Source organism: Aptenodytes patagonicus, chromosome 2 (genome assembly GCF_965638725.1).
Source record: "Aptenodytes patagonicus chromosome 2, bAptPat1.pri.cur, whole genome shotgun sequence".
Classification (NCBI taxonomy): domain Eukaryota; kingdom Metazoa; phylum Chordata; class Aves; order Sphenisciformes; family Spheniscidae; genus Aptenodytes; species Aptenodytes patagonicus.
The window spans coordinates 63,298,878-63,315,908 of record NC_134950.1 but is presented as its reverse complement, the minus strand read 5'-3'; the positions used below and the strand labels follow the sequence as shown (position 1 = coordinate 63,315,908).

Genomic DNA, 17,031 nt, shown 5'->3' with positions numbered 1-17,031 from the left:
AATGGTTTTGGATAATGCTTTTAAAAATGTCTTTAGTACATGTATTATATGTAGAAATGCAAAATTTATTTTTCTTTCAACCACAGAGCTATTAAAGAATAGCTGTAACAGAGTATAGACTCAATCGCTGAAGAACTCAGCTCACGTTGAAACGTTTCAAAACAGCTAGCAGCTTTCTAGACTGCCCTAGCAGCGCTGGAACCAAGAATGATGTTGACCGGATTTGGTAAAACTTTGTCCTAACTTATATTTGGAAAAGTTTGGCCATAACATGTTGCTGACTGCTTCATGAAAACAATCATGATCCCCCTGAAGATGAGTCTATCAGAGCAATACTGGGACCGAGAGAGAAAAAAATCCCAACTAAATGAAAAATAGAATAAAAGGTACATATCAGTGGCACTGGAGACAATAAAACTAGAAACTGAATTCCCAGTGGCACATTAATGGTCATAAAAATCCCTTTCATAGCACAACCAAGCAGGATGAATTTTGTATGTGTATTTTTACCATTCATTCACTGGGTTAAATTGAAATTGGCTATCAAAACCTGACTGAGATGCCAGGTTTAAAGGTTTTCTGCTTCAAGAAGCTTTTGCATAAAACGGAATTAAAATGTATGGCAGCTGTGAGGTATGAGCTGCAAAGCAAAAGCATTGATAATACATTGTTTGAGAATAGTCTTAAATGTTTTATTGTTTTGACCAACTTTTAACCATGTTATTAAGGGAGGCCTTCATAAGTTTTTACTTTTATTTGGGATTTGCATCACAATTACTGTTAGATTTTTTTTTTTTTTAATTTAATGCAAACTTAAACATAGAAGGTTGCATGATTGTAGGTTTTAATTTTGTGTTCCAAATACGGCATTTTTCCTTCCAAGGATTAAGGTCTTGTTTTCTTTTCACCCAGGAGCTAGACTCATATATATTTTAAGGGCCATAGGGAACTGCTAATCCAGCTATGTGATTGGCTATGTAAAATTTTTCTCTTTCTTACCAATAAAGATAAATAAAATATGACAAGGTAACATTTTCCTCCATTCTCTTTATGTATTTTATCAAAAAAATCTAACACACATATAGTCCCTGTGACAATGAGCAGGAGTAAAGACACTTGCCAACCAAGGGAGTTCCCTAAACTCAGGCCTATTTGTATCATGTGCTGTATCTCATATAATTAATTTCTAATTCAATTCTGTAGAATAGTGCAGCTTTAATACAGTGATGAAGAGTGCCCCTACTAAACTACTTTCTAGCCAAGGTAACAAGGCAATCTCTTAGAATATAGAAGATGAATTTGAACCTGTTAAGGTTAAAAAGGAAATTAAATTCAGATCTTCCACTTTCTGTATGTATGCCTCAGCTGCTAGCACATCCCTTACTGTTCTTTCAAAGAAAATTTGTAGCTGCTAAATCTCACAACAGGGCTGATTTTAGCCATTCTGTAACCAAAGGGGTTAATGAGGATAAGTGACTTCTTCCCTGACTGCTAGGATATGTAGTCAGAAAGAAAGAGAGAGAGAGACAGTCTCAGGTCCAAAAGATTAAAAGACACACTCAACAGAGCCAAAAGATCTAAGATACCTGGAAGAGGCTTAAGCTGAACAGTATGACATCAATCTATGGAAATAATAACAAAACGAATAGAGGACATTGGTTCAAATGAAATGAGAAAGCTATGTGTAATAGAGAATTTGTGAGTTTAGGATAGAATGGCTTTATGCAATATGTTTACTTTCAACTTACATTTTTTTAAAACAATGAACTATTTTAGTATGTTTAAATAAAATGAATTAAAGAATAATGGTGGTAAAATAATGAAATAGTCCAATGGTTCCAAGTTGGCCTAAGTCTTCTAAGTAGTAAATTTCCAAAATTTAAGTTTTCATTCAGCTTTTTTTTTTAATTTAGTATATCCCATACTGGAAATTCTAAATGATAATAAATTCTTTTTTTTACATTCTTACTAAATATTATTTTAATACTCATACAACTGATCAGCCTTATGGAGTCTTAGGTACTGCAGCATCTCCACAGTTACGCTTTATGTCAGCAGTAAGGATTTTGAAACTAAAGATACAGGAAAAGTTTTTGCAGTAAAGAATTTATAGTATTTATAGTATATATAAATATATAGCATTTATAGTATTTATAGAATTTATAGCTTCAGTAGTATTTTCTGTGTCATATTTGGGTCTTAAATGTTTGAGAGAAGAAGAACACTGTTTGTGGATTTTGCAGCTCTTTGGTAGCACAGCTGTTTTCAAGAATACAAAACTAACTCTTCCCTACAGTTCTTCTGAAGTCAGCATAAGAGGAATGTGATTAACACACACTTTGTGACCTGAGGACACCAGTAGAATTGGGGGAGTTTTTTCCTGTGGTTTATGTATGAAATACATAATTAACACATGAAATACATAATTAATAATTATTACCTAATTATTACATAATTATTAATACATAATTAATAATTATTATAATTATAATTAATAATTTAATAATACATTGTTGTTGTTTGGGTGGGTTTTTTGTTTTTGTTTTTTTTTTTCTTGTTTGTTTGTTTTTCCTAGGACAGGACCTTGGAAAGGTATTATTAAGCTTACTTCATCCTTTAAATTTACTCGCAGGATCATAGAATGCAATGAAGCTGTAGTCCAAAGCAATTAGGTATGAATGATTCATCAAGATAATTTAATGTAACCTGGCAAATTACACCAAAATTAGATTTTTTGTGATCCTAATTATGTTGCAAGCAGAAGCAGTATACACAAGGATCATATTTCATGACATGGTGTTTATTTTATTTCCTTTTTTAGAGGAAAAACCCAATGGTTTCCTAGTAACAGCAGTGATTGATGTACATATAAGTAGATCAATCACAACTTCTGAGAGAAAACTTGCAGTACTCAGCTAAATGAAAAGGAAAAAAAAAAGAGAAAAAAAGAAAAAAAAAGATAAGTGATCCAACGATAAGCTTTAAAAGCTCCCTTATTGCTGCTTCTTGGGAGATGTTTCTCTGTTTCAGATTCAGAATTCAAATTCTTAACCAGAAGGCAGATGCCAAACCTTTTGTTTTCTAAATGAAAAAAAAGGTCATGCTTTTCTTTTCCAACACAAGAATTCAAAGGACTCTCTCATCTGATATTCTTTGGTTACAGCACTCTTTTATGATGTACAAGTCCTGTGCTAAAATTCCCCTCTGCCTGTGAGTAAGGTTCAACATTACACTTTCTGTAATGGAAAAATCAGCTGAAAATGTTCCCTTTCTCCTCTCTGCCCACACTGCTGTTCACTGTCCCTCAGTTGTGCCGTTGCGACTGAAAGGCTGCTTTGTAGACTGAAGCACTTTAGTCATCTGGTTTGCAAGAGCCCTACAAATCGTTGTACTGGCACAGGTGAGGAGCAGGAACAAGCAGCCAAGGGTAAGAGATGGCAGGGTTTTTCTTAGACTGGCTTTGGTGCCAGATAGTTTGTTTGGGGAATGATGACCTGTGAGCAATGTGCAACCAAATGCAGGCGAGTGCTATCGCCACCAGACTACTCGCTTCTATGATGCAGGATCACTTCTGAAACCCTGTGACTAAGCTTTTCTAACACAAGAGCTAATCTAAGTGTATATTTCTGCAGTACAATGATTAAAAATTAATAGAACCAGAGACTCCTGTGTTTCAGCTTCTGTTGCAGGTCTTTTATGTATCTCATATTAGTCATTAGGTGAAATAAAGAAGCAGACTTTTACAGCTGCACAGCAAGCTTTCGTCTGGGGTTTCTTAACCTTTGAACAGATGACTTTACAAACAAAATGATGTTCTTCTAATGAAGTTTTACTTTTCTAGTTAATAATAAATTTTATTTTTGAAAATAAAATTTGGCATTTCCATTCCCAAGATTATGAGCACAAAATTGAAGTAATTAAATTAAAACCAATTGGATATCTCTGTTAGTATTAAGTTTTGTATATTTGTACTTGGGAGTGCTCTGAGACTTCATGAGGACAAGAGCTCTGTGATTGCTATAGATGTTTCTATAAATGTTAGAGAAAAACACTGTTGTTCAAAGGAAGTTCTATGTATCAATCAGTGCAAGCTAAGACCAAATAAAGTTAATCACTTGTTGCATTGTAAAGCAATCTTTTCTTTTTAGAAATATTCATTGGAAAATTCTGTTGATCACAATAAACAGAACAGTCTGGAAAACAGTGAAACAGAGACGATGAGGTTTCCTCCACAAAGGATGGTGCAAAGAGGTGGGAAAAAACCCAATTAGCTAACAGATGTTTCAGGAATTAAATGTTAGTAAGAAGGAATTAGTTGTATGTTGTTTCCTCACACAGTTCTCACTGGACAATAAATGCGGCCCTTCAGCCAGAAAAGTTCACAAAACTAGTACCAGCCTTTAATCTAGATTTATGTTCTCTAAGGACTTTCCCAACAGCAGTGAAAGCTCCTACTTATATCAGAGGAGACCCACAGATTGTACTGAGGAAATGGTTTTGATGGGGAAATGTGTCTTGAGATGCTTCAACCTCCAATATTCTTTCTTTGCAGCATTTTTGTTAAGACATGGGACAAAAAGGGAAAGGCACTGTAGCTATGCACTGAAAGCCCACTAGGGAAAATGAAACATTTGCTGCAAGAAACTAAATTATTATGACTGCTTATTTCAGATGGAAGCTTTTATCCTCTAAGAGCTTTTGTTGCAAAGAAAAAGACTCCACATTTTATTCTGGATAAAGAAAACGTTCCTCAAAAAAACTCTCCACTACAATCTCAAATCAGTTAAGTGGCTATTATTGAATCAAAAAGGATACTTTCATTTAAGGCAGAAAATAAATGATTGTTGTTATCCTATTTATAAATTGATACTGGTTAAAATTCTGCCAATTCTCTGTATTGAATATACAGTGTCTTCTATTGAGCTGTTGATGACAAAGCAGCTTTTCCTTTTCTGCTGTTAGATGATTGGAATAACTAAAGCAAAGTTTCATAGCAGGACAAACTGCTACAAAGCAAAACATTTATTTTGCAGTAACGAGGCAGTTGGATTGGAAGGGCATTAATTGGTACAGCAATTATTATGCTGTCACTCACAAAAAGATGCAATGGAAGGGAGCAGATGGAAACTGAAAAATAGCATAAACTACATTACAGCATATTGATTTCCACATACTTATTGAAAGTGAAACTGTGGGCCTGTTTCTGTTCCAAATAAAGAAATAAATTTTTTCCCTCGACTTTAACTACAGTTGGAATTAAAACTCCAGGGAGCACAGCTGGGCTCCAACTTTTATATTTTCTAAAATAATTTTGCATTTCATTTCATCAAATATTTATCTTTCTGAAGGGAAAATGAATATCAGGAAACATAATTTTTGAGACAGGATTTTAATAAAATGGTTTAATTTATTTATTAGAAATAATTTTGAATAAAAATAATTTCAATCAATGATAAAATATATAGGAAATCTATTAAGAGACTGAATGTAAAAAAAACCCCTCCTAACATTCTAAAATATTTCCTTTTTATTCTCAGTTAAAAAGCATTTTAATTTTCTTTAGAATTTGAAATGAAATTAATATTTTTTTTTAATTGATCAGCATCAAGTTTAGTAAGTATCTGAGTAAAATATACTTGTTAGAGAACCCTATCACTTTGCAGAATTGGAAGACTATTGTTTATCTTAAAAGTTTTTGGTATTGTCATCAAGTCTTCCTCTAGAAAAGAAGAAGTTTTGCATGTGCATGCAGAAAAGATTGCAGGATTGGCAGTTTAAAACCAGTAAATTTACAGTATGTCAAATTTTTTGAGTCTTAAGGAAAAAGTTTTCAACATTCCAGTTTTGGCACAAGAATGCTGGAGTTTTATGAGAAGTACATTTACATGTCAATATTTTGAAATAAAGAAAATGCATGTCCTTAGGGCTTTGTGATAGTGATAATTGTTTCAATACCTATCAATAATGTGAGTTGCTTGTAAACATTATGCACAGAAAAAATGACCGTTATTTCATCTGTACCCCTACCTAAAATAACAAGTATTTAAAAGCAGTATCTTGAATCACATAACTAAAATTAATGTATTGCCTAAAGGTCAGGTTGGTTTAATTGCAGTTGTGTGTTTCCAAATAGTGTTTTTAAATACTTGCTCTCCTATTGCATTTAAACTGTATATTACCTACTCAGGCTATCACAAGCTGCTGTAGTTCCTGTGGTAGAATTATCACATCAACCACATCTTTCTCAAAGATGAATAGGTTTACCTTGCCCTCTACTTTTAATTGAGAATCTTTTTCCATTGGGGATTTTTTCTAGTAATGCATCTTTTTATTCATAGTACCAGCTTTCTATGTCTCTGTGTGTTTATAAAGGGAGGAGACATAGATAAACACCTGCTACCTAACATCTCCACCTAGGGGATGGAAAAGAAAGTTACTTGCGCACGGCTCACATTACCCAGTAGTCTTTCCCCTTTCTGCCCGCATTCCTGCAGCCAAAATATGACACTTATTTGGGAAAAGTAATCTATTTTACGTATTACATCTCTTCGACTTGTGCTCTTCTATTTGTAATACATAATTGTACACCTCCTTGCCTCAACTACAGGGAGATTAAATAAAAGAAAGTATCTGACTGGAGTGGCAATTTTTTTAGTTCTATACTCTAAGCCAACATGCAGATAAAGACAGTAAGCTTATACTTAGCTTTCTTATGTTGTCTTCCATATACAGCTTGCACTGGTCCTTACAGAGATTAAGTGATTTCATCTTTACAGCTTTTTACACTTGTACTAATGTTGTAATATGAAACCAGCCTCCTCTCTCCCTCTGTTCTGAGTCCAGCTCCTTAACTATGCCAACACGGTTGAAGGAGGCATAATCATGTTCTCACTTAACACAAAATTAGGCTAAGGTCCAACTTTGCTTCAAAACAAACAGAATTTTCCAGATGAAATCTCTCAGAAAGAAGGGTTTCTGAGTTTGGTTTTGCAGATTCTACAGAAGTGAAATTTTCTGCAGTGATACTTTCAATTTTTAGTTTATTGATTTTAAAGTATTTATCAGGGAACCCTGGTCTACACTAGCCCTGCATTGAGCAAGCAGTTGGGATGAATCAATTCCAGAGCCATCTTCCAACCCAAACTATTCTGTGATATGATGCAATACTCTATTTTCAGCCATTTTGCTTTGTGAGAGAAAACAAACTAGCTTGTTTTAAATCAGTTAAAGAAAACATTCAGCTGTTCTTCCTGACTGGCACACTATATTAGGAGAGTTGTAATTTTTTTCTGAATCATTAAACAGCTGATACAATTTGTGTGTGTTAGAGAAGTGACTATGGTCAAGGATTTTGTTTTATAATGAAAGATACAGGCATCACGACCTTGAAGAAAAGCTTTTGAGAGGAGATGTGTGCAGTTTAATACTGAAATGTGTCAAAATGATCAACAAGTTATTTAAGACTCTAAATATAGTCTTGAATGAGTGCCCTAAGAAAGCTACCTGAAAAGGCTGAATACTTTGTACAAGGTGGCTGGCATCCCCGGCCTAATTTATCCTTTCAACCACAGACTCAGTCAACCAGAAACCAATATAAAACATTTCCACATAAGTTGTATAAATGAGGTTTATTATGAGAATAATATCTCTGCTCCTGAACTTTATGCCTGTCCAAAGTAAAGTAAAATTATTTCATTTACCACAGACATAAACAGAGACTAAGCATTTTTATACAAAATGCAGGTAATTTCATTTTCCTATTCAAGCTCAAAACTTAATGAGCTTTTTAAACAGAAACATCATGAAACTGAGTCATTCCATGTTTGTAATACTAAGGAAAGAAAAAGAATATGGTAGAGGAGAAATTCCTGCAAGTGACAATTTCACTTCAAGGAACATTTGAATTGGATAAGAATGCTGAAAAATGATAAGATGGTGGCAAAATGCAAGAAATAAGAAGAAAAGAATGCTCTGATCCTAAGTACTTATGGGAAAGGCTAAAGTGTCGGGAAGAGAAAACAGCTAAGGAAAACTCCAGTAAGAAAATTATTTTAGTCTTTACAGTACATTGTGTCATGGGGACATAACAAACCAGCAAAAGGAAACACTCAGAAAAATTACTCTGCTCCTGGAATAACTGAAAAGTGGGAAGAATATAAAGCTAGTGAAAAAAGAAACAAATCTGAAAGAAAATTGTGTGGATTTGGTTACTTTGTTTCAAGTGATGATTTTCTGCTGTATTTAAGTAGGTAAAGCTAGACACTTTGCTGTCATCTTTTGCTTTTGATTCCTGTGTAGAGCAGCACGTCATTATGAGAGTCAACTGATTGTTGATCTCTGTGCATAAATAGATTTCCAGTACAATTTTCTTTCACATCCTTGAAAATTACATCTACCAGAGTAATTTAAAATAGGTAGGTATGCAGTGCTATAATCTTGGTTTACCAGTTCGTTAGCTCATTGTTCACTTTTCCCTTCCTTAAAATGTTTTTGTTGCATTTTTATTACAGCCAGATTAAATTCCCAATCAAAACATGGACCTTATAAGATACTTTGTTAAAAAAAAAAAAAATAATAATCAACCCCTAAATCTGTTACTGATTTAGCATGAAGCATCTTACTAAAAAATGTAATGCAAAAATGCAAATTTATACATTGCATATCACTTTGATGATATGGAATATCTCACTGTTAAATATTTATTGCATTTCAAATCATGTTTACATTTCCCCTTGGATACACTATTCCACAAAACACTATACAGGCCTCATGCAGTTCTACTGATACTACAGAGGTGAAGTGAAATAGTGAATTTCTAACTTCATATTAGAGTATTGTCGTGGTTTAACCCCAGTAGGCAACTAAACACCACACAGTATCTAAAGCGAAATGAAGGAAATAATTACTTACATTGACAAAAAGTGTACAAAGTGGAGATAGTAGACTGCTTTTGAAAATGGGATGCTACTGGAGGCTGATTGATCAGTACCGTTCAATCATATTGCTGTTATAAGTCTGCTGATCTTTAGTGTGGCCAATATTTCCTGGCCTGGTAGTATTTTCATTATAAATGCTCCATTCACAAAGATTTATAACTAGCCTATAAAAAAATTGCCATAAAATGAAACTCAGCACATGAGATCTGAAGCCAGAAGGCAAATTTGGTCTGACAGGATGGAGGGGATATGTTTTTCACCACGTTTTTATGTAAGTAAAATACAGCTTTGATTGGAAAAGAACTAAAAAGAAAAAAATTGGCAGGCAGTATAGTTTGCATTGCTTGACATAGGAAAAGATGGGGATAAAGGATTTATACCACCCCAAATGGATACCTATTCTACAAATATTAATTTTAAAAGACAATTTTATCATGTGAGTGTAATGTGAGAACTAAACACATATAAGTCTATTCAGGGTGATAGAGTGATACAGCTGACCTCTTCCTTTGGCACTCCCAGCCAGTTTTTTTGCACACCTGAAGAGCCAGGGAAATAGGAAGATCAAATGGTAACAAAACTAACTCTTATCAAAAGCAAACAAACAAACAAAAAAGCAAACCAAAATCCAAAACATGTTTTATGCCTGTTTGGCTTTCACTGTGGAGTCAGATGTGCTCCACTTATCATAGAATTATAGAATCATAGAATCATAGAATCATTAAGGTTGGAAAAGACCTCTAAGGTCATCGAGTCCAACCATCAACCCAACACCACCACCCACTAAACCATGTCCCTAAGTGCCTCATCTACTTGTCTTTTAAACACTTCCAGGGATGGGGACTCCACCACTTCCCTGGGCAGCCTGTTCCAATGTTTCACCACTCTTTCAGTAAAGAAGTTTTTCCTCATGTCCAATCTAAACGTCCCCTGGCGCAACTTGAGGCCATTTCCTCTCGTCCTATCGCTGGTTACTTGGGAGAAGAGACCAACACCCACCTCGCTACAACCTCCTTTCAGGTAGTTGTAGAGAGCGATGAGGTCTCCCCTCAGCCTCCTCTTCTCCAGGCTAAACAGTCCCAGTTCCCTCAGCCGCTCCTCAGAAGACTTGTGCTCTAGACCCCTCACCAGCCTCGTTGCCCTTCTTTGGACACGCTCCAGCACCTCAATGTCCTTCTTGTAGTGAGGGGCCCAAAACTGAACACAGTAGTCGAGGTGCGGCCTCACCAGGGCCGAGTACAAGGGCACCATCACTTCCCTCCTCCTGCTGGCCACACTATTTCTGATACAGGCCAGGATGCCATTGGCCTTCTTGGCCACCTGGGCACACTGCCGGCTCATGTTCAGCCGGCTGTCGACCAGCACCCCCAGGTCCTTTTCTGACAGGCAGCTTTGCAGCCACTCTTCCCCAAGCCTGTAGCGCTGCATGGGGTTGTTGTGGCCGAAGTGCAGGACCCGGCACTGGCCTTGTTGAACCTCATACAGTTGGCCTGGGCCCATCCATCCAGCCTGTCCAGGTCCCTCTGCAGAGCCTTCCTACCCTCCAGCAGATCAACACTCCCGCCCAACTTGGTGTCATCTGCAAACTTACTGAGGGTGCACTCGATCCCCTCATCCAGATCATTGATAAAGATATTGAACAAGACCGGCCCCAAAACTGAGCCCTGGGGAACACCGCTCGTGACCGGCCGCCAACTGGATGTAACTCCATTCACCACACCTCTCTGGGCCTGGCCGTCCAGCCAGTTTTTGACCCAGCGCAGAGTCCACCTCTCTAAGCCGTGAGCCGCCAGCTTCTCTAGGAGAATGCTGTGGGAGACGGTGTCAAAGGCTTTACTGAAGTCCAGGTAGGCCACATCCACAGCCTTTCCCTCATCCACTAGGCGGGTCACCTGGTCATAGAAGGAGATCAGGTTGGCCAAGCAGGACCTGCCTCTCATGAACCCGTGCTGGCTGGGCCTGATCCCCTGTTTGTCCTGCACATGCCTTGTGAGCGCCCTCAAGATGAACCGCTCCATAATCTTCCCCGGCACCGAGGTCAGGCTGACAGGCCTGTAGTTCCCTGGATCCTCCTTCCAGCCCTTCTTGTAGATGGGCGTCACATTGGCAAGCCTCCAGTCGCCCGGGACCTCCCCCGTTAACCAGGACTGCTGATAAATGATGGAGAGTGGCTTGGCGAGCTCCTTCGCCAGCTCCCTCAGCACTCTCTGGGCTGTTGAAACAAAAGGCAGGAATGCCTGGCTGTTGAAAATGGTTATGAGGTGTAATGGGACCACGCATTTCAGTATCAGCTGTGTCTTAGATTACCTTAGCAAATCGTTGCACTGCAGTCTCAGTCCCATTTGAGCTCTGTTAGTGCTCCTCACTGCACAAAAGCAGCAAAATTCATCATGTGTTTTGATTATATACTTCTACTCCTGTTACAGAATTCAGTCATCCCATTACTGTACTTCCCTATGGGTATTTAAAGACAAAATGCTGTTCAAACTGTAGGCAATGTTCTCCAAAGACAGGAAAAATTTTTGGACTCTGGTAAAATGTCTTTCATTCAAGGAACATTATATTTATGGTATAACATGCAGAATTAGTCTTGCTTATGTGTATTTTGCTGGAAGGGAAGGAGAAGGGTGGTTTGTGGGAGGTAAAAATGTAGTTCCTAATTTAATAAAATGAGTTATTTAAACCAAGTAAAGATTTTCCATGATTTTTTTTTTCCTGCCACCAATGAACAAACTTCAGAAAAGATAATAGATTTCACATTAATATATGCAGGGATGAAACACAGCTTTTAGAATGTCTACCTTTCAAAAGCTGTTCTATTTTTTACCTATGCATTGAAAGCATTTATTAAACCATTTGTTATTCAGATTTAAGCTTTCTATGAAATAGCTTTCTATGAAAAAGTCCTTGGAAATATTCTTTAGAGGGCCTTAATGTTATTTCAAGCTACAACCAGATAGCAATAGTAGATGCCATATAAAAGTGAGAATATTGCATTAGCTGATAATTAGCTCTCTGGCAATGATTAAGAAGCTTCCTCAAACACTTGAAGACAGGAAGACACACCTGTCCAGCAGCTGTAAAGAAGAAAGGACAATTTTTTTTTTTTTTTTAAACAGTTTGAAATTATAGGCTTGTCTTAAACTTAATTAATAAGAGTTGAAACTGCAGGCATTTTATCTAAAATGTAAGGTTGCTTGACTTTCTTTAAAAAAGGACTTCACCTTTCACTATAGCTGCTTAGAACAACTTAAAAGGACAGACTGAATTACTGAAAAACTGTAACTGCATATTTAGGAATGCTTTGATACTTTCTCACTAAAATAACAAAGACAATCTGCTGAATGATATGCAGTCATTAAACATGTTTGTAAATTGAAGATGTTCCTTAGACTAAATGCATCACTGGTGCTAACCCAATGAAAGCATGATGATAGCTAATTGTAGAGTTAGAAAAGTATCACAGAGATATATTTTCCTCTCACGGTGGCATTATAGAAAAAGTGTGTTTAAAAACTCTCCCTCTTCCTGCTATCATCTTTGCAGCAAAAGCTCATCTTCTACACCTCTGGAAGTAGAAACCCAGCAGAGAGTTTTGAAAGGGAGCAGTAAACCAAATAAGCTGATACATACAGAGAGAATCTTTCAGTTTAAATGATAGCATCGTTATGTGTTTAATGTCTGTTTGTAAAATGAAGTTGTAAAGTTCTACCAGAAAAAGTAATTAAAGTTCTTCTAGTAAGGAATTTTGCAGGCTACCAACTTGTTGTTGTAATTTTGGATTTTGAGTTTATTTTATACTTTACAGAGGAAACTTAAGCTGAGATTGAAAAGATTGACTAGAAGAAACTAGTACTTTTTATATTTCTAAAAATTCTATTTAAATTTTGGATATTTCTCAATCATTATTCCATCTGGCTCAAGCAGACTTCTTGAATATTTTCTGAAGAATAACAATTTAATGCTTCCTTTATTTTCACAGGTTGTAGTTCAGGTTTCTCCCATTTAGCAGTTTATTCAGGATAACCCAGACACGATTCACCAAAACAGAGATAAAAACCCTTGCCTATCTAAAATATCTCAGGGCACAAACAGAAAGACAAGTTATCACAGTATAAAAATTCATCTTTAATAGGAGGATTTGAGATCCATGTGGTAAAAATGATGTAACTTGAGCAAGCTTGTAATAAGTATTGTAGTGGATCCCATCCAGAGCTAGTCTAACAGACTTGATGCTAATTGGTGACATGGTAACAGTGACAATTTCCAGTCAGTGGTATTTAACTGAACACCTTCCCATTTACATACTCTAGTCAGTGTCCAGAATTATTTTTTTCTATGAATAAACATTATATCAATTTTTAAAAGTTAATTTAGTTATGACCATTAAACACTCCGCTTATCTTTAGCTAGCTAAGTCTTCTCTTGAGATAAATTGATGTGCATTGATCTGAATTGGAAATCAAATTCTACAATTTTCAGATGAGAAACATACACACTGTACACAAAAAATACAGAAATGGGTTTTATGATAGATAATTAAGGTATATTTTGAGTTTGAAAAATTCTGGAACTATTAGGAAACTGTATAAACCTAATTTTGGGGGACAGATACATCAGATCTCCTGCACATTTCCATGTCTTCTTCTGAGGCATTTGGTAGTAGCCATTGCAAGTGGCTGAACAGTTTATTAGATGGATGTAGATCTAATCCAGCAGGAAAGTTCCTAGGTTCCTTCCAAAAGCTTGGCTTTTGTGCAGCCACTGAAGGCGTTGGAAACAAAGGAAAAGTTTCTGACTGTATTGAGCTTAATAGCACTTTGAGTTCTTTTGTTCCTTGCAGAGATTACATATATAAAATATGTGGAAATAAGGCAGTTCACAGAGACTAAACAAATTATTTTCCTCTATAATTTATTCTCTAAAGTAAAGAAGCTCATTGATTTTAGATTATATAAGTTTGATTGGAATAAAGTAGATGCCTAAAACATCAATGAAGCACTCAGGAAAGTTAATCCATTTTTCATGACTCTATAAATAATTCCTGCTAGCTGTAAAAGCCTTCAATTACCCACTAGGAAATAAAAAACAATGGCTGTAATTCACTGAGGGATGCAAGTGATGTTCTTTTGCTTTTTTCCCCTGAAAGGGAATTCACTGTGATTCAGTGTGAACAAGCTTTGTCATTTGCATCAGACTTATGTAAAGCTAGAGGAAATGAGCAGAGGTAAATCTTGAAAAGGTGTGTCAAACTGCTTGATCTGCTTGTGCCTGCAGATGGATGGAGTTCCTTTTTCTTTACTCTCTTGGATGACAGAAGAAACAGCTTAAGCCAAAGCACTTATTTCCTTCCCCCACCCAAATAAGCAAAGAAATAAATAAGTTGACTATCAAACCCAACGATAATAATAAAACACACTGGAATTACCACCCACGTGTCTTCTCTCTGGAAATTTGTTATTAAACCTGTGAATATCCTGTCCCATGTTTTGCCTTTTCTGTTCCTCAGCTCACTGAGGCTGTTTTTTTTGCTGATATTCCTTTTGTGGCCACTCAAATCACAGAAGCTGTAAAAGCAGCACAGCAGCAGTCCCTTCAACAGCTTTCCTTAATCCCAGCTGCCAGGAAGAGAGTCCTGACAAACCCCAGTGCATTCTGGCAAAACAATTGACCAATCTGCTGAAAGCAGGAACGGGTAGACAACTATCATCTCTTAAGTGACGTTCATTCTGCCCTCTCTCACTGCCTATTAGTTAAGTGTTACTAAAGCAAGCTAGGAAATGAAAAAAAAAAGTGCCCATAGCACAAGGCAATAACCAGCAATGATATTCAGAACATGGCATGTAGAAAGTAATTATACTTCATACAGACATTCGGAGAAAAGAGTGTCTTACATTAAAGCAGGGCATTTTCCTGATGACGATTTTGTTATTGGATTTGATTGGAAAAGAGCTGTAATGCAGAAGTTAAATTCATTATAAGTGTCTGTAGTCATAGTATGCAGATAACAGATGATGAGGCGAACAAAGGTGAAGCTCGCAGAATGGTTGAATGTTAAAGATACTGGTGTTGGGTAGCAGTTTGGCTAAGAGCAAGATGGATGGCTTGGAGCCATCAGCAGTAGAAGGGAAAGAAAAGTAACATAAAGGACCCACTTCATAATTTCTGAATGAAATCTAGGGAATTTCTTGCGTATGGCTGGATCACCCAGTGCTCCAGCCATTTTCAGCTATTGGCAGCTGTACAGTGGCAGGTGAAATTCAGAGCAGCCTTTTGTGTATTCCTGCTCAGAATACACTAGGACACAAAAAAGACTAAACCCAGCTTTGCCTTCTGCCACCATGGCTCGCTGCTTTTTGTGCTATTTCTACTCTCAGTGCCTATTATACCAGAGCAGCGTATAATGTAGAATACCATATGAGATGGTATTCTTGAGTTATGGTACTACTTCTTCATGAACACTGCAAAAATTATTAACTCGCACGTAAATTTTCAGGTTTATTAGTACGATTTTAAAAGGAGGGAAATAAATAGCAGAATACAAGTAGCTTTCCAGCAGGACAAAAATGGGAATTTAGAGAGCTGGAAATCAGCTGTGATTTAAAAGGAAGTTAAAATATGACTTTAGTAGAAATGACTCTGAAGGTACTCTATCTGATGAAACATGATGACATACTTTTACATTAAGGCAAAATGGCAGCTTGCAAAACTGTGCTGTATAAGGTACTGGCTTCAGGTTGCAAGCGTAAAGCCAAACTAAAATTAAACATATATATCTTGTATTTTAAGAGCATACTGAGGATAATTTTAAGGGGAAAAAATAACTATAAATACCTAACAAAGCAATTTCATAAAATAAAGAAGAAAGCAAATGGTTTTTTCCAGTTATTTTCAATTTATCTCTTTATAGCCTCCTCCTCCCTGGAGAAATAATAATTAAAAAACAATAATTATGAGGAGTTTTACTCATTGCTTGTTAAACAGAATAAAACAGTACTGAGGAGTTCTTAGCTGAGTCCTCAAGCTGAGGTGTGAGATAACTCTCATAGAACAGGTATGTTATTAACAACAAAATATAAATAATTTATATCAAAAGAAGAACAAGAACTAAAGTCTTTTATTTTATAGCTCACACCAGTGAGAAAATAGTTTTCTTTATATAGTCTTGCAGCTGCAGACACGAGCACTACTAAGGCACAGAGGAAGGAGAATTATATCTTTCTTGGAGACCTTTGTCTCTCACAAGATGAGATCTTTGCATTCTTTTAAGATTTTATATTTTTCTTCCTAAGTGTGAGAATGGGATCCAGGTAACGGTTAGGTACTTCCACTTTTGTTTCTTTATGATGGATATTTAATGAAATACAGGAATGGGTATAGAAGCCTCTAACTAGCTCAGAAACTCATGTACTAGGTCAAAATGTCAGCCAGTGAATACTCAGCTTAACAATCCCTGGCTTCATAAATTCACTTTGAAAGGCAAAACAAAATTAAACAAACATTTCAGCCTTTTTAAAGAGCTTCATGAGAACAATCATATGCTACAAAAAGGAACTTTTCTGGGACATGGAATCTGTCTGTCCATTTGTGTTAGAGGATAATCAGGAACTGAATTTAAAAGACAACTGGGGAGTTATCTGAATTTTAGAAGACGTTCAGACCTGCTGCTGAAGGCTTTGAGACCATATGCTTTGCTCTTATAAATGTGTTTTTTAGAAGATACCCAGGGATTTCAGTAGAGGCAATGAGCAAGGGGAGATCCAATTTTTAAGTCTTTGGTAGAATGGCTAAGTGGCAACGATTCAGGCAACTGGACCACCATAATGCATTACAAAACCACCTTATTGCTACTAAACTGTTACTTTAAGAGAAAAATAAGACAGCAGTAACAGCAAGGAGAACACTGAAAAATGTAGTGTTACTGCTTCTACCAGCTAGCTATTATTCTTCATTTTAAAAACTAATTGCCTTGAAAAAGCAGCAGAGATGTGTCACAATATCTTGAATTTCCTTTCCCCCCAAAAGCAAAGGAATCCAATAGGAAAAGGAAAAGGAAAAGGAAAAGGAAAAGGGAAAAGGAAAAGGAAAAGGAAAA

General features: G+C 36.4%; 1 protein-coding gene across 1 annotated transcript in view; it reads right to left on the bottom strand.

The window, feature by feature from the left end:
- The window catches only part of DOK6 (docking protein 6), a 281,105-nt gene that overhangs the window by 7,125 nt on the left and 256,949 nt on the right, over nt 1-17,031 (bottom strand). The window lies entirely within an intron of this gene.